Raw genomic sequence first — 16566 nt, 5'->3', positions numbered from 1 at the left:
ATCACATGTTTGTATAATTTTTCCAATAGCCATAGAATATGATTTAAGAAATTTTAGAATTATAATAGTCTATTATATTTGCTCCTAATTTTACTCATTCTGATTTTTTCCACCGTTTTGAATTTCCATGCTTGCTTATCTTATTTTCTTTCTGTATATAAAAATTCCTTTAGAAATTATTTAAGGGTATGCTTGCAAGCAGAAACTCTCTCATGTTCATTATCTGATAATGTCTTTATTTCCCTTTCATTCCTGAAGAATATTTTTGCTGTATGTAGAATTCACAGCAGACAGTTCTTTCAGCAATTGAAAAACATGTGCCACTTGATTCTGCTCTCCATATTTTCAGATAAGAAATATACTGTAATTTCAAATTGGTGTTCTTCTATAAGTAATATATAAATTTTCTCTGGCTACTTTCACGATGTTTTTCATTGTCTGTAGATTTCATATGTCTAGTTATAAAGTATCTGGATGTGGATTTCTTTCTATTTATCCTCACTAGGATCACTCAGCTTCTTGACTCCATAGGTCCTTCGCCAGATTTGTAAAGTTTCCTGTCATTATTTTTTCAAATAATTTTTCAGTCCCATTGTGTTTCTCCTCTTCTTTTGAAACTACAGTGATGCAAATATGTGTTTTTTGTAGTTCTTTTCCTATGGATCTCTGAGACATTTCCCCCCAGTCTATTTTCTCTTTGTATTTTAGCTTGAGTAAATTCTAGTTAATTGTCCTCAAACTCAACAGTTCTGTCTTTTGTTATCTCTGCTCTGGGACAATTAACAAAGGTTTTTTTCTTTTTCTTCTTACATATATTTCAGATTGTGTTTTACCATTTGATTCAAGAAAATTTGTAATAGCTCTTTGAAGCATTTTTGTTTGTTTGTTTGTTTTAAATCATGGCTGTTTTGAAGTCTTTGTACATTAATGCCAGCATTGTTACAGAAAGGTTACCAAGGAAACACAGACACTCAGAGAGATGGAGTAGTCAGGAAGATTTATTACACTAGTGGTCCCAGGTGAACTCTTGTTCTGAATTCCTGGACCCCGAGGGTAGGGAGAACTGGGGTTTTATACCTTTCTTGAGCAAGCATGCAAGCTTCTTTTTTGGCCCTGCTTGTATCCAGGCAGAGTCACCCAAGCTGGGGGGCTTCATCTAACAGGTGAGGAGCTTCATTGGGCTGGGTTACAAAGTCAGAAAATATGGTTAAGCGGCTGTCTGCAAACTGAGCAGGTAGCTTCTCCAAAACAAGTGAGTGGCTGAGCTATAGAAGCCAGAGATGCAATCACCTGTTAACTACTAAACCAGCTTTCAGGTGTCTCTTGCAAGCAAGCACATTTTAGCTGCAAAGTTAAACAATGGGGGGTGCTTAGAAATTTACATTTCGGGCCTCTTCATTCCCCCCCTTTCATGCCCTCTCATAACCCTCATAACCCTTAGGTTTTTTTTGTTGTTGTTTTTGTTTTTGTGGAATAAGCAAATTTCCCCTTTCTCTGTAGTCAGTCCAGTTTATAGGACCACCTCTGCAAGGGAGTTTACCTGTTCTTGTAACATTGTTAGGGATGCCGACCTTTACAATTGCAGGAGGGGTGACTCCCCTTGGAATGCCAGATGGTTAGGGTTAAAAACAACAATAGCTTAAAACTCATATTGTATTCTTTTTATCTTAGAAGGGAAGAAGTTTGATTTAAGAAACACAATGCCACCTGGAGATGTCCAGTTGGCATCCTATTACTAATAAGCACAGGAGTGCTAAGCCAACTTTTTCTATATTACTTTAGTCTTTTAGGGCTACTGTTATTAGTCCTATGGCAAATAGCAAGGCAAGCAGTATAACAAAAACTAATGGAAAAGGATGACAAATACTTATCATGTCCTGTGATGCAAATTCCGCAGGCTTCAGCTGTGTGCGGACCTGCCAGCTTCTGGTGTGGCCAGAACAGGGCAGTGGTGACTGGCAGGAGATCACTTCTGGAATAGAACCTTGAGCAGGTTGGAGGGATCAGCCTTTATGGACCATGAGATGTTGTCATCTGAGGAGGCTGCCTGCTTCATCTGTGTATGGTGGATCCAGGAAGTCAGTCCTGTAACTTTAACTGCAGTGGGGGTAGTTAGTACAACCATACATGGCCTCACCCAGGCTGGCTTTAATGGAGTCTTTTTCCAGTCCTTTACCTAAACCATATCTCCTGGCTGAAACTGATGGGTCTAACTTCCTAGAGAAATAGGAACCCATTCTAAAACTGTCTTAGTTATCTGTTTAAATGTCTTGGCCAATGACTATAAATACAGTGTCATTTCTATCTCTCCCAACTGGTGGAGGTCCCCCTGTAGTCTAGCTATTAGAGGGGGTGGACTTCCATACATAATCTCAAAGGGATAATGTCCCATTGGCCCTGTTATACTTTGGACTCACTGTCGGGCCAAAGGAAGCACATCAACCCAGGGGAGTTCTGTCTCTTGGCAAAACTTAGCCAATGTTGTTTTTAGGGTCCATTTCATGCACTCCACTATCCCTGAACTCTGTGGCCTATATGCAATATGAAGCTCCCATTTTATCCTTAGCATTTTGGCCAGTCCTTGGACAATTTCTGCAACAAAAGCTGGTCCATCGTTAGACCCTATTGTTAGGGGGAGTCCATACCTGGGGATCACTTCTCTTAAGAGGGCCCTTGTGACCTCTTGGGCTTGTTCTGACCATGTGGGCAATGCCTCAATCCATCCAGTGAAAGGACATACTATTACTAGCAAGTTTTTATAGACCCTGCTGGGCTTTACTTCTGTAAAGTTTACTACCAAATCTTTGAAGGGTGATGTACCAACTGGCTGGACCCCGGGAGGTGGCCGGGGTCCTTGCTTGATGTTTTTTTGAATGCAGGACAGGTATCATGAGCTGACCTGTGCAAAAAGAAAGGTTAGCTTCGGGATGAAGTAGTAGCTGCTCAGTGTGGCTTCTAGAGCCGTTTTCCCCAGTGTATCAGTTCATATTTTTGGACTAGTCGGTGGGCTAGCCACTGAGGGACCAGTACTCAGTAGTCTGGAAGTTTCCACCACCCTTCCGAAGTTTTAATCCCACCTTCCTTTTCTGCCCATTGAACCTCCTCCTTCGTATTCCTCATTTGTTGTGCTGTTCCTGGAACCAGCATAATTTTGGCAGTTTCTTCCATACCCTTAGGGGGCACAGTTGGGCAGCTGCTTCCCTGGACGCCTGGTCAGCCAGGCGATTTCCTTCACTGATTATGTCAGTGCCTTTTTGGTGGTCTTTGCAGTGAATAACAGCCACTTGGGCTGGCTCCCAGACTGCTTTAAAGAGCTGGAGAATTTCTTCTGTATTTTTGATTGTCTTCCCTCCTGCCATTAGCAGACCTCTTTCTTTGTATAGGCTTCATGTACATGCAGGGTGGCAAAGGCATACTTAGAGTTAGTATACATGTTGACTTGTCTCCCTTTTGAGTGTCTGAGTGCCTGAATGAGTGCCCATAGCTCCACCCACTGCACAGACCAAGCTTGAGGTAGGGGTTCTGCCTTTATTACTTCTTTGTGAATTGTTACTGTATATCCAGCCTTTCGTTGTCCTGCTTCGATGTAGCTCCTCCCGTTAGTGAATAGCACTACATCTGGATTAGTAAAGGGCACGTCAGTCAGATCCGGCCTGCTAAAGTATACCTCATCTACCAGTGTCTCATAGTCATGGCCCGGGGATCTGGCCTCAGCAGGCAGGAGTGTTGCTGGATTGAGTCCAGACTGTCTCGAGATTCACCTGAAGATTTTTATAAAGGAGCTCCTGATAATGAGTCATTCTTGAGTTGGGCGGACATTTGTATCCTTGATTGTTTATCAAGGCGGTCATTGTATGTGAGATTTTTACATTGAGGTCCTGTCCTAGAGTAAATGTCTGTCTCTTGAATTAAGGCAACAGTGGCTGCCAGTGCTTGCAGGCACGGTGGCCAGCCAGCTGCCATGGTGTCCAGTTGCTTGGACAAGTATGCCACTAGTCTCTGCCAAGGTCCTGTAGTCTGAGTGAGGACCCCGATGGCCATATAGTTTCTTTCATGCACAAAGATGTTGAAGTCCCACATTACATCTGGAATTCCTAGGGCAGGAGCCTGATTTCCCACAATTTTAATTTCAGTGAATGCACATTCCTGTTCTGGGCCCCATCTTAGAGGCTCCTTTTCGGCTTCCTCCTTTAGGACCTCGTACAAGGGCTTGGCTTTTTCTGAATATTATGGTATCCAGATTTGGCAGAATCCGGCAGCTCCAAGGAATTCTCGGACCTTCCTCTTGGTGTCTGGCTGAGGTATGGAGTGAGCGGCTTGTTTTCTTTTTATTTCCAGTGAGTGGCATCCTTCAGAGATGTTGTACTCTAAGTATTTAACTTTCTGCTGACAGATCTGTGTTTCTTCCCATGACATTTTGTATTTTGATTCAGAAAGCAGACTCAGCAAGGCCCTTGTTCCCCTCCAGCCATCTTTTTTGTGAGGAGCTGGCTAGAAGGATATCATCCACATATTGAAGCAGGGTACAATTTAATCGGTCCCCTTGAAAGGCAGCTAGATCTGAAGCCAGCACTTCCCCAAAGATTGTGGGTGAGTTTTTGAACTCTTGTGGCAGCCTAGTCCAGGTCAGTTGAGTCCTTTTTTCTGTTCTGGGATCTTCCCATTCGAAGGCAAATAAGGGTTGGCCTCTTTCTGCCAGTCGGAGGCAGAAAAAAGCATTCTTAAGACAGTGGAAGTCCTCATATAACCTTTCATAGAATTCTGCAGGTAGCTTATCTGACTTCTGGGTCATAGTGGTTGCCTTAGAACATTTGTAGGCTTCCGGCCCTGCTCTTAGCCCTTGGAGGAGTGCATCCTGGTATCTGCTGGGCTGGTTTCTTTCTTCTCTTTCATTGAAGTCCCAGTCTGGGGCAGCATCTGATACTAGTCTCTTGCCCTAGCTTCAGGATCTGGTCATGGCATTCTGCACAACCAGCCGGTGAAGTCTGTTTGCTCCGCCTCCGACTGCCTGATGAAGGCTGGTTAATGAGCACCTGCAGGTTGGCTTACTCTGCCGGGTCCTTAATTAGGCATTGATTTATAAACTCCTGTAAATCTAGGGTGAAAACTCTGTCTGGCAGCTTGGGGGGAGGCTCACTTACACTATAGTCCAGCAGCTCAAAGAGGGCCATGGCCGGCTGGCTATCCATCCCGTGACCGCTGATAGGGCGCCTGCGGGTTCTCGGCCATGGCGAGATGCCCTCAGGCTCTTTCTCCACCTCGTATATACTATGGACCTGCCAAATATGGCCTCCAGCTCCTTAGCATCAGGTGGAGGTGTGGGGTACCTTCCGATGGACAGCTCCACCAGGGACAGTCCCTTGCTCCAGATGTCTGGCTGCACTGAGTAGTGCGTGCCCTGCAGCCATTCTGGAGACATGTAGGACCGAGTCCCCACACAGGAGTCAGCCATGGAGTCGATGAGCTGGCTGCTCACTCCGAAGTCGCATAGCTTGATCTCGCCTCTGGAGTTGACCAGGATGTTGGAAGGTTTCACGTCTTGGTGCACGATCAGGTGCTCTTCCCAGAGATACGTCAAGTCCCGGAGAACCACGATGCTGACCTTCCCAAGGATCTCTTTCGGAATTTTCTTGGCCTCTTTTAGCACCTGGTCCAGGGAGCCACCATCCATGTGTTCCGTGCAGATGCTGATTTCTCCATCGTTGCAGAAGGACCCGTAGAAGCTCACGATGTAGGGGGAGTTGCACTTATGTAGAATCTGCAGCTCGTGGATGATCTGGTTCCGGATGGCCAGCTTGATCTCAGCGTGGATCAGCTGTTTGGCCATGATGAGGCCAGAAGTTCTGTGTTGCATTTAGATGACCATCCCGCCATTGCCGGCTCCCAGCTATGAGATCCTTTCGAAGTTACCTTTGAGCTCGCCAGTCTCAGTCTTTTGGGTGAGGGAGGCTTCCAGCCACTTCTGTTGTTCATCAAGTTCAAGCCCCTTGAGCTCCTTTTGCGAGTCCACCAAGTTTCCCCTAGAGGCGCACTTGTTTGTTGGAGTGGTTATTGCCAAAAACAGTTTTCTGTTGTTGGGTCACCATTCTTTCTAATCATTTTGCTAGCACATATAGTCTTTTCTTAAGTCGTTTTTTTTTTTTTTTCTTTTTTTTTTTTCCCCCTTGATTATTGTTTTTCCAGGAGTGGAGGCTTCTGCAGAGCTTTCTCTGCTAAATATGAAAGATCGTAAGGAAACCCAGGGAACACATAGCTGTCTTTCCTCAAGTCCCAATGTCCTTTGGTTTTCCACCTTCCTCTTTCCGACTTTCAGAGTATTTCTATGCTTTTTGTTGTGTTATGTCTAAGGATTTTTAGTAGTAAGAGTTGAGATCTGGGAGGAATGGGGCTACTAAGTTTGGTGAAAACACAAGTCCGTTAATTCTTTATATTTCCATATTAATTCTAATGTTCTATTATTGACATTTTCAAACGAAAAGAAAAAAAGAATTTAGAATGAGCAATCTAAAAGGCATTTTGAATATTTACTTTTCTTGTTTTACCATAATTTTTCAGATCTTGCCATTCAATTATCATTTCATCTTACTTTTTTGATATATTTCTAAGTAAATTTTAGATATCCCTTAAATATTTTAACATACATATCATCAAGTAGAGTTTGATACCACTGCACAGCATTTTAGGTAAAATGTACATATGATGAAATGCACAAATCTTAAGGCTGTATATTCAGAGTTATGACAGTTGCTATGCCTTTGTACCTTAAACTCCTGTCACAATAAAGTATATTACTCTCACCTTAGAAAGTTTCCATTTGTCCCTTTTTAGTTAATCAACCACACGCCTCCCCTAGGAAGCAGTCACTCCTCTGGATATTTTCCACCATAGATGAATTTTGCGTAATTTAGAACTACATAAAAATAGAATCATATGTTTAACTTCTCCAGGAGTTCTTTTCCTCGACCCAGTGATTAGAGATTTATTTTTCTGGTTTCATGGATCAGCAGTTTGTTCCTTTCAATTTATGTTTTATTGCATGAATACAGCAAAGTTTTTGTTTATCCCTTCTATATGAATAACCAGTACTCTCCATTTTGAGGATATTATGAATTAATCTGGTGTTTTTTCTGTTTTTGTACACATACATTGTATTTCTCTTGATAAAATCCTCGGAGTAAAACTGCTGATTCATAGTATTGGTGTATATTTAGATTTATAAAAAAACAAAACAAAAACAAAATAAAATTGCCAGAAATTTCCCCAATATGACTGTAAAATTTTTCAGCTCCCCCAACAAAATTTGAGGTTTTCAGATGCTCCTTAAACGTGCAGCATTTTATCTTTTCAGTTTTTAAAATTTCAGCCATTATAGTGGGTGTGGTGATATCCAATTATGGTTTCACTTTGTGATGTCCTGAAACTGATAATGTTAAGCACTTTTTAATGTTTTTTAGACGTTTGTGAATCTTTTGTAAATTTTATTTATAAATTTTCCCAAGTTTTTATTGAAAAACTTTGTTGCCTTGTCATTACTGAGTTGTACAAGAGCTTTTTATATGTTTTGTAAATATTTTCTCCCATTACTGACATATCTATCTTCTTAATTGTATATATTGATTAGCAGAACTTTTTAATCATAAAGTCTGTATTATAATATATTTTTGGAAGTTTATGTATATTGCTTTCTTTTACTTAACTTAGAAAAAATTTATGGCTAGCCACCCCCCCAAAAAAAAAAAAATTCTTTTTTGCCCTGAAGTTGCAATGAGTCACGATGATATTATTTCATGTTTTTTTTAATTGTTATTGCTCACAAAGAGATAAATACTTTCAAGAACATATGAGTATGATTAATAAAGTACACAAGAAACATCCATACATTCAAAGTGTGGATGAACCAATAAAACAATAATTATGAAAGTATAGCATATACAAGGCAGTATGCTTAGTTATAAACAACATTTTAGGTAAAAGTTAAATTAGAAATGCATTTTTCGGTAGCAAAATCTAAAAAGTGGCAATATTATTTTCAAATAAAGGATAAATGTGAAGGGACCAAGGTTAAAAACAATAGTTTGTTTTTTTAACCAATAATGCCCCCAGTTTTGCTTTATAAAGGTCATTGTAGATGCTATTCCTGGACCCTTCTAAATTATCAATGGAAAGTACAAGGTACTGATATGTTGAGTATATTTTATACAAATACAACTTACAACAATTTTGAAATGAAAAATGCCATGCAATGAGAATGTTTTATTCAAATATATTATTGAAACACATTTTTGTGAATTCCTATAAAATATTTCAATATTAGAATAAAAGATTATGGATGTTAGAAACAATGGGAGTCAAACTGTTCATTCATGAATGAGCGATTTATGTATAAGACATGTATTTATAAATTATATAAACTATGTAAACCATGATTTTTTTTTCACCTAATAGGTTATTGCTGAGTTGTACTGAAACGTTCTCTGAAATTTCTGTCATTCCTGAGGACGTTGTAAACTACAAGAAAAATTTGCCATATGAAATAGCTTTCCTCAAACATCTGCTGCCAAGAAAGTTTGTTTGGAGCTTGTGATGATGGATGAATTTTTGACAGGTAATTGCAATTCAGATCAGATGCAGACAGATTTAGTACCTAAAAGCTTCTAGTTTATTAAAATCACCATTGATTTATTTAGCACCCCTTCTTCCCTCCAAACTGTCTTGCATTTTAACACTCTTTGGGAATTAATAATTTAGCTATGTTACCTATAATTTATACAGTTGTTTTAAATATGTTAGATTTTTCTTGCAAACAAAATCTTAATAGGAAAGTACTTACAAAATTAAGCAATTCTGTTGTATTATCATGAAAACAAAAAAATCATGGCATTTTTACAATTTTGTTCATCAATAATTTGTCATTAAACACTTTCAATGTTTATGTGCTGTTTCATCTAACAATTGCTGAAGTTTTGTGACACACAATACAGGCATTAGCTGTTTTTTTTTCTTAGGTGGTTTTCTGAAAAAGTGGAAACTGAGATGGAAAACTGCAGTCAGTAATTTTTGGGGGGAGTCATAAGGATTGACCCCCAAGGGAAGAAAAGGAAGTAAGACTAGGTAGAGGGAGGAGTTGAATAGTGATTTCAGTTGCAAGGCAATTTTCAGCAGGGGCTATGGTGAGCTCTGGAGCTGTGATGCCTTTAAGTAAAGGGATCTTTATGTAAAGGGATCTTTACACCATTCTCCTTTCCCCCTCATAGACCAGTCAGTGGATGTGGGCTCCTTTCAGAAGAAGGAGGATATGGGCTTGTGTGAAGCAACCAGCAAAGTGGTACTTAACTGAGAGCTGTCAGTCACATACCCTCACTGCTAATGCATCTAATGAAAAGAATGCCTCGGTCCTGAAGGGAAACGTGGGCAGCAGTATGTATATATGCTGTGTGTGTGTGTTTGTATCTTACAATTAATTTATAAAAGTCATCATTATTTTATTTGTCATTTATATGAGTGTGTGTGTATCTATAAAATTTTAAATAACAGTAAAATTAACAGACTTTTACTCACCATTACCAACACATTTGAAACCATCTCTAGAGTCCTCACATCATCTGCCATTTTCTCCAGAGGCAATTTCATGTATTTTACTTATTAGCCATCTCTTATTGTGATACCAAAAGCAATTCTCTATGATATCAAGAGTAAAAAAAAAAAAAAAAAAAAGATTGCCACAGGCCCAGAGTAATCTTTGGTCATATGACTAAGTTATAACAAATGAGATATCTGCAGGAACATTATGTGTAGATTCCTGAATCTGAAAGACTGAAATGTGGACATGATGGCTTGAGCTTCAGTAACCACCTAGGACCCTGAGTCAAGGTAACATGGACACCTTGAGAAGTACATGCAGTGTGAGGCAAATTAAGCTTGAACAGTGATATGCATAAATGAGAGTTCTCATATACCAACTGTAGACAGCACCTGTGCAATATTAACATAGCTGTAAATGCACAAACCTTAAAAGCATTTATATTAGCTACCCAAGAATTTCATGCACATACAAGGTTACTCAAAAAGTTTGTGGAAAACATGGAAGTAAAACATAATATGAATCTCACACTGATTAATTTTTTCCTTGCAAATTGATGTGGATGGTCTACAACTGCAGGCTTTATCTTCAACATAGCCTGGTCATTTCTTAAAACAAGTGATCTATTTTTAAACTACTGATTTCCTTAAGGCATTGTCCCCATAAATTTTTTTGTAAAGCATCAATAATTTCACCAATTTTCCACCCAAGCTTAGCCATCAATTTGATGTTTGTTCTTGCTTCAATTTCAGTTGAATTTATGTTGCTCTAATAGGGGATTTTTTCAAACTGATGTGTTATCCTTTTTAGTGCCTCAAACTAGATCCTGCTCATACATGTTATTACAAGTTAGTACAAGTTTGTTTTGGTGCAAAAAACTTTTATAAATCCATGTGTAGATTTTCATAGTATGTATTTTCCATAAACTTTTTGAAGACCCCGCATATTACCCCCTAAGCCCTATTATGATATAAGCTTCATTAAGGGAATGATTGTGTCTATCTTGCTCAGAATTGTATCTCTGTTACTAGCACATTTTAAGAAGTCATCTTAGTGCCGATTTGCCAGAAACACATCTTGAGAAATCAATATATATGCAAGTGGAAAACCAGTATGGTAGTGAGGAAAGAAGGGAAAGCAAGGGGATAAAGCCCAGCATGGAGGTGATTTTAATCAACATTCCAGGGAATACAGCTTCAGTCTGATTATGCAGGAGATGTCTGAAGTGAAAGACTCAAACTTTTCCTCACTCAAGTCAAGGAGATGGGGCTTTTATACTGCCACAACAGTCAATTATCAATTATAGGTCACACTGCGAGGTGTAAATTCCCAGACATTTCCAACTGTCTGCACTTGGGAACAAAGCAGCTGCAGAAACTTCAAGACAGTTACCAAAAGGAGTCATAGGTGCTAGACCTTAGAAGCAAAGCAACAGTACTAGATATTTAAAGGGACCTGGACAGAATACTTCAGGTATCTACTTCAGGTACTTCACTAGTGAGATCCACTTGTATTTTACATTGTTTATTCCATCGTGCTATATTTCTTTCAAGATTATGGTGGAAAAATATAAGAGTGCTTAGCGGGATGCACAAAAGCCTTGCTTTTGCAGTTGTTCTCAATACCATATTCATTTTTCCTCCCTTTACCACCTATTTTAGATTTCCCTCACCCTCACCTAACATTTGTACCTATGTGACTTCTCTGGTTGCATAATGCCCTGGTTATTATTCCTTTTTCAGGCCATGGTTCTTGTAATTTCCCATTTAGAGTTAAAATGGATTATGGAGTCACTGTGATTTACCCCTAATGTGTGAACCAATTGCTCTCATTCATCTTCATGAGGTACAAGGTCAATCGCCCAAACAGCTTGGTATCTTCCTTCTTTCCCTACTTGTTTTCTGACATGAAGATCATAAAATAACCAACCAACAGATGGAGCTTAAGTTTAGCGAGACTCCTACTGTGCCCCCAGTGAAGCTTCTCTCATATTGGGATATGTGGAATATACTATAAAGCACATGTACCTCACAGGTCCTGGTTTCCCAAAGCCTTGCACTTTAAAATATTGACCTTGCGGAGGACTGGAAATTTTCCCAAGGCTATTGAGTCTCTGTTGCAAGATAAGAATTGTGGCACAGCAAGGTTACTGGCTCAAAGACAGATTAGTTACTGACTGATATCTAAGTTGCTGGAAAACTGCTAGAAGGAAAGGAAGGCTATCCACAAATGCTAAGATCAAGTGTTTGTGGATAGCCTTACTGGAATGTCATCTGGCTTGTTTCACTGAAAGTTACCAGCCTATATTGTTAAACTATAACCCCACCTATGTCTGTTCCTGTAACTTCCTGGCCTGGAAAATAAATGCAGGAAGAGAACCCCAATTTGCAGTTAATTTCCTGAGGAAGGGTTGCCTCTCGCTGGAGGGAGCATTCCCAGGGATATTAACTGCTTAGGGGCTTCTCACTGCTCAGAAGAGATGGACTTTGAGTAATCCTTTGTGTCTCCATCACCCAGGGGAAGTGGGGTGACAAATCTGTGGGGGGCAAAGCAACACAAAGCAACTGGGATAAAAATCCCTAGAATGTAAGAGCTTAAAGTTGTAAGAGCAGGAGGCATGAACACTGGGAGTAATGGTGAGTGGCACATCACTATTTCTACCCACCTATGGTTCCTGGATCCATGTGTTTTCAACCTCCTGAGGACACATCATTAGTCTAAAATATATACCGCATCCTAAAAGACAGTACTCCAACCTCACAGGACTTCTCTCCAAATTAGCACTTTAGCTGAGTCATCAAAGGGCTAGTCCCCTGTTGCATAAAATTAGAAAATTTTGTACAGTGCAGTATGTGGTAGAAACAGTACTTCCCATATTTATATGCTCATTTTTACATCTCCTTGGACAGAGTGAATCACTCAGTTACAGGTAATGTCAGGAAATCAGACACTCTGTGAGCCTTTGGATGGCAGTACTGGTAAAGATACTGTGAGCCAGAAAAACAAATCCACATTGGGAGTATGTTCCTGTCTCAGTAAAGACTAACTAAAACACTTTTTTGGTGTATGGGATTTGATATAATCAATTTTCCAACAATGTCCTAGTTGATTTTTTTGAGAAACATGCCATGACAAAACACTGATCTTTGCTGCTGATATATCAAATACTCAGCAGTAGCAGTCATTAAATAAACCTCAGTGAGAGAAAGCCCATGGTGTTAGGCCCATGCATAGTTCTTATCTCTTCTACCATAACTATGGAAATCTACACTGTGGATGAAAATCCATGAGATTACTGTGAAAAAACTGGAGTGTTTTTGTGTAGAGGTTGATTGATATCTATTGAAACAGTCTGTTCACCTGATTTAGTGCATATTTTGTAGGGAATATTTCTCATGGTCGTTAATGAAACAATCAGTAGATCCTCATAATACACTTTGTGATCACCCCCATAGGTTCATTTTCATGTCTCTTTTTCATGTCCTTCATCCCTTCTTGTCAAAAATTTGTAAATATCACTCTTTCCAGACCCCTGACCAACCAGTCTCACCATTTGTCACAGCATAGGAATCCATATATAATCTAATCTCAGGCACTTTTTTCTCTTCATGAAGTGGGTAGTTACTGCTGCACACAGGAAGGGTTTACCCTGACGACATTGTTTCATGGTCACAGATGTGTGAACCTGTAGTGTAATAGAAGTTAACTTTCATTTTTAACAAACACATTGAACTGATCCAGACAAGAATAAATGATACATGAATCAGACTTGTTTATTTTTCTTCCTTTAAAGTATCCTCCATGACATCATAGTTGTAAGCTGCGGGAAAGACAGCCTTATCTATCACAGGTTCATCTAGCGTCACAATATCCATCTAGTAGCCAAGTTATATACGTCAGGCCCTAGGGCTACTTGTACAACAGCAAGGACATGCTAAAAAGACATCTATTTCTCTCATCTCCACTCAGAAATGGCATCTGTTTACATCATCTGTTAAGTGCATCAAAGTATTAGTCTCAAGTACAATATGTCTTGCCAAAGAGAACTGACAATGTCCTTCTTTCTTACTGGTAAAAAATGCAAAATACAATAACTTGGCTTTATCTTCAAAGGGATATCCTGTGGATGAGTTCTGGTCTCCTGTGAAGTAGAAAACAAGTAGAAATTAGAAGAAGAAGAAATTTATTTGAAAAAAAAATACTGATGAAGAAAAGATGGGGGAAGAGGGAGCTGGAGGAGGCTTGGAAAGTTGTCAGATTGAAATGGTGATCTGAAGAGACTGAAGAAGAGAAGAAAGGGAAAAAAATGAAAAAAAGTGAGTCAGGCCACACATAAACTTAATGCCAGCTCCTTAACTGGATGCATAATTATCCAATATCATAAAAGGACAGGCACATCGACTGGCACTATAACACCTTGTTCTGCACTGGGGGTTTGGAGGAAGCAATAACACAACACTTTCAGAGAGAACTAACAACAATGGCAATTTCTCTAATTAAAAATGAACTTATGAATTAAGTCTCAGCTAATAAAAAATGTCTAGTGTTAAGAATGCCAACATTATAAATAAACAATCACTATATAATTTCACAATTTTAATTCAGATTACTTAATTATAAACAAAGCAAAAACAATTTTAAAATAAATTTATTTAGAACGCTAAAATTATAAATAAGAGTGACTAAGACAGAAAAAGTCTTCATGAAATAAAAACAAGTAAAAGTAAAATAAGAACAGATGTTTAAGAAAAAAAACTACTGGAAATATTGACAGACATATCTAGATATATATATATATATATATATATGTCTTTGTTTATATCTCTACTTATATCTCTACCAATCTATATGTACATATTTTGCAAATGAAAAAATATACCATCTCACTATAAGGGAAGTAGAGTGAATGAAACATGCAACTAAAATAGACAAAAATTCAAATTCTGAAAAATGTTTACATCTCAAAGACATTTAGACAGTGTAAAAGGTTATTTAAGAAACATGGAAGATAGCTTGAGGTCTTATGATATAACTATACCCATTTTGCAAATGAAAAGAAAAAAATAATGAAAAAAAGGGCAGAGAGACATAAGTACTTTGCCCTGTGCTGTAGAGCTAGTAATGATGAAACCAGATGTGGACATAGAAAGTCTTAGTTCAGAACCATGTTTTTAGCTATGACTCTATTATGTTTAATGTTGTTCATTATTCTAAAACCCTCAAAAGAAATTATTAACTGCATATTTCAGTTAAAATAAAACATAAACATTGAGAAGATATGTGAAATTCAAGAAACAATAGAGCACCCGCAAATTGCTAAAATTGATAATTTTGTTATATTAGTTAATTATAAAACTATGAAATTGTCATTTATTGTTACTTGAAATTAAATAGTTGTTTTAAATTTTAAAGAGAATCCATGAAAAAATATAAATACCATCACATAATTCCAATATAACAGAGAAACTATAGAAATTACGGAAAACTTTTACTAAAATGGAGACAGAAATGCAGAGAAAAAGAAAAGAAAAACTTTTAAGTAATTATAAACAGAAAATATAAATAGGTTGGTGGAAGTTTCTGCCTACCTCCTAATTTTTAGTATTTATATTGTTATTTTAGGTTGTTTTATTACTTATTTTGAGTTTATATGATGCAGTTAAATCTCTTATTTGTTTTAACAAACTTACATGATTTGCATTGATTTCTGATTAAGAAAAATGATATTGATCCACTGACTCTTCTCTCCCTCTACCTTCTAATCGCTATTTCTCAAATTGCTATTTTTATGCTAACAGGATTTATGAAATGTATATTTTTAGAAAATCGTTTAGTCATAAATTTATATGTGAGACTCTCACTTAGTACTTTAAAGTTCCTTTATTCATTCTATTAGATGGCTGCATTTTATCACTAAATATTTATTTTTTTTTCTTTTTAGAAATAAACTTGGCTGCTATGTTTTGAATTCTTACATCTTTGAGAATATTTTCTCTACTTTTAATGTCAATAAGATATGACATAAAATTATGTATTTACTTTTCTGTGAATTTCAGTGGTTATTGCTCTGCTTTATTTAAATGTTGTAAAGAAAAAATGGATCAATTTGACTTTACCCATTACTGACATAGAAACAGCTGGGTTTATTTATTTGTTAGCTTCTTCTACCATCTGAATGACTAAAAAATATTCTCAGAGTACAAGTCAAAAAATATTGAGTGAAAAAAGACAGACACGAAAGAGTACAGATTGTATGATTCCATCCACATCAATCACACACAGGCAAATTAAAGAGTTACAAGTCAGGATATCAATTATCCTGGCAAGGGTAGTAACAAAAGAGGGTATAAGGAAGGCTTAGGGGTGTTGAGAATGTTTGCTGTTTTCATCTGAATGTCGGTTATGTGGCTGATTGCATGCAGGTTAATTTGATCAAAATGTATTAAGCTTTTAAATTACAACTTCAATACTTTTCTGAAAGAATATTATACTTTGTTAAAAAGTTAATGTTAAAGAGACATACCAAGGAAAATTATGATTTGTAATCATGAATATGCTAACACTAAAAAATAAAAATAAAAAATAAATAAATTATAGAAGAAAAAAGACATACCATATGTACATTTTATTTCTTTTATGTGTTACTCACTATTATTATTCTTATTCTGTACATTAAACACACATACACACACTCAGAGATATAGTGGTAGAGTGACTTGCCCAATGCCACCAGCCAGGAAGCAGTTCATGTGAGGTTTGAGCTTGGTCTCTGCCATCGGAGCCTGATCTTGCTTCTGACTAGCAGCTATGCTGTCCTGAATCAGCATTAACAATTTCCATATCAAAAGAAGGCAGTCCCCTGCATAGAGTGGTCCAAAGTCACTCAGCTTCTCCCCAACTGTATGTCCCTCAACTTTAACCTAATTCCTTCATTTGCCACAAAATTGCTAATATATTTGCCCTCCCCCGCAAACACACACCCCTGG

The 16566-nt window shown here is 37.9% G+C and overlaps 1 pseudogene; it reads right to left on the bottom strand.

The window, feature by feature from the left end:
• Positions 1-4953: 4953 nt before the first annotated feature.
• Positions 4954-16356, bottom strand: LOC134385768 (dual specificity mitogen-activated protein kinase kinase 2-like; annotated as a pseudogene).
• Positions 16357-16566: the final 210 nt, after the last annotated feature.

The sequence above is a fragment of the Cynocephalus volans genome, chromosome 9, assembly GCF_027409185.1.
Source record: "Cynocephalus volans isolate mCynVol1 chromosome 9, mCynVol1.pri, whole genome shotgun sequence".
NCBI classification, from domain to species: domain Eukaryota; kingdom Metazoa; phylum Chordata; class Mammalia; order Dermoptera; family Cynocephalidae; genus Cynocephalus; species Cynocephalus volans.
The sequence above is the reverse complement of the archived record's forward strand: the minus strand, read 5'-3'. Positions and strand labels throughout refer to the sequence as shown.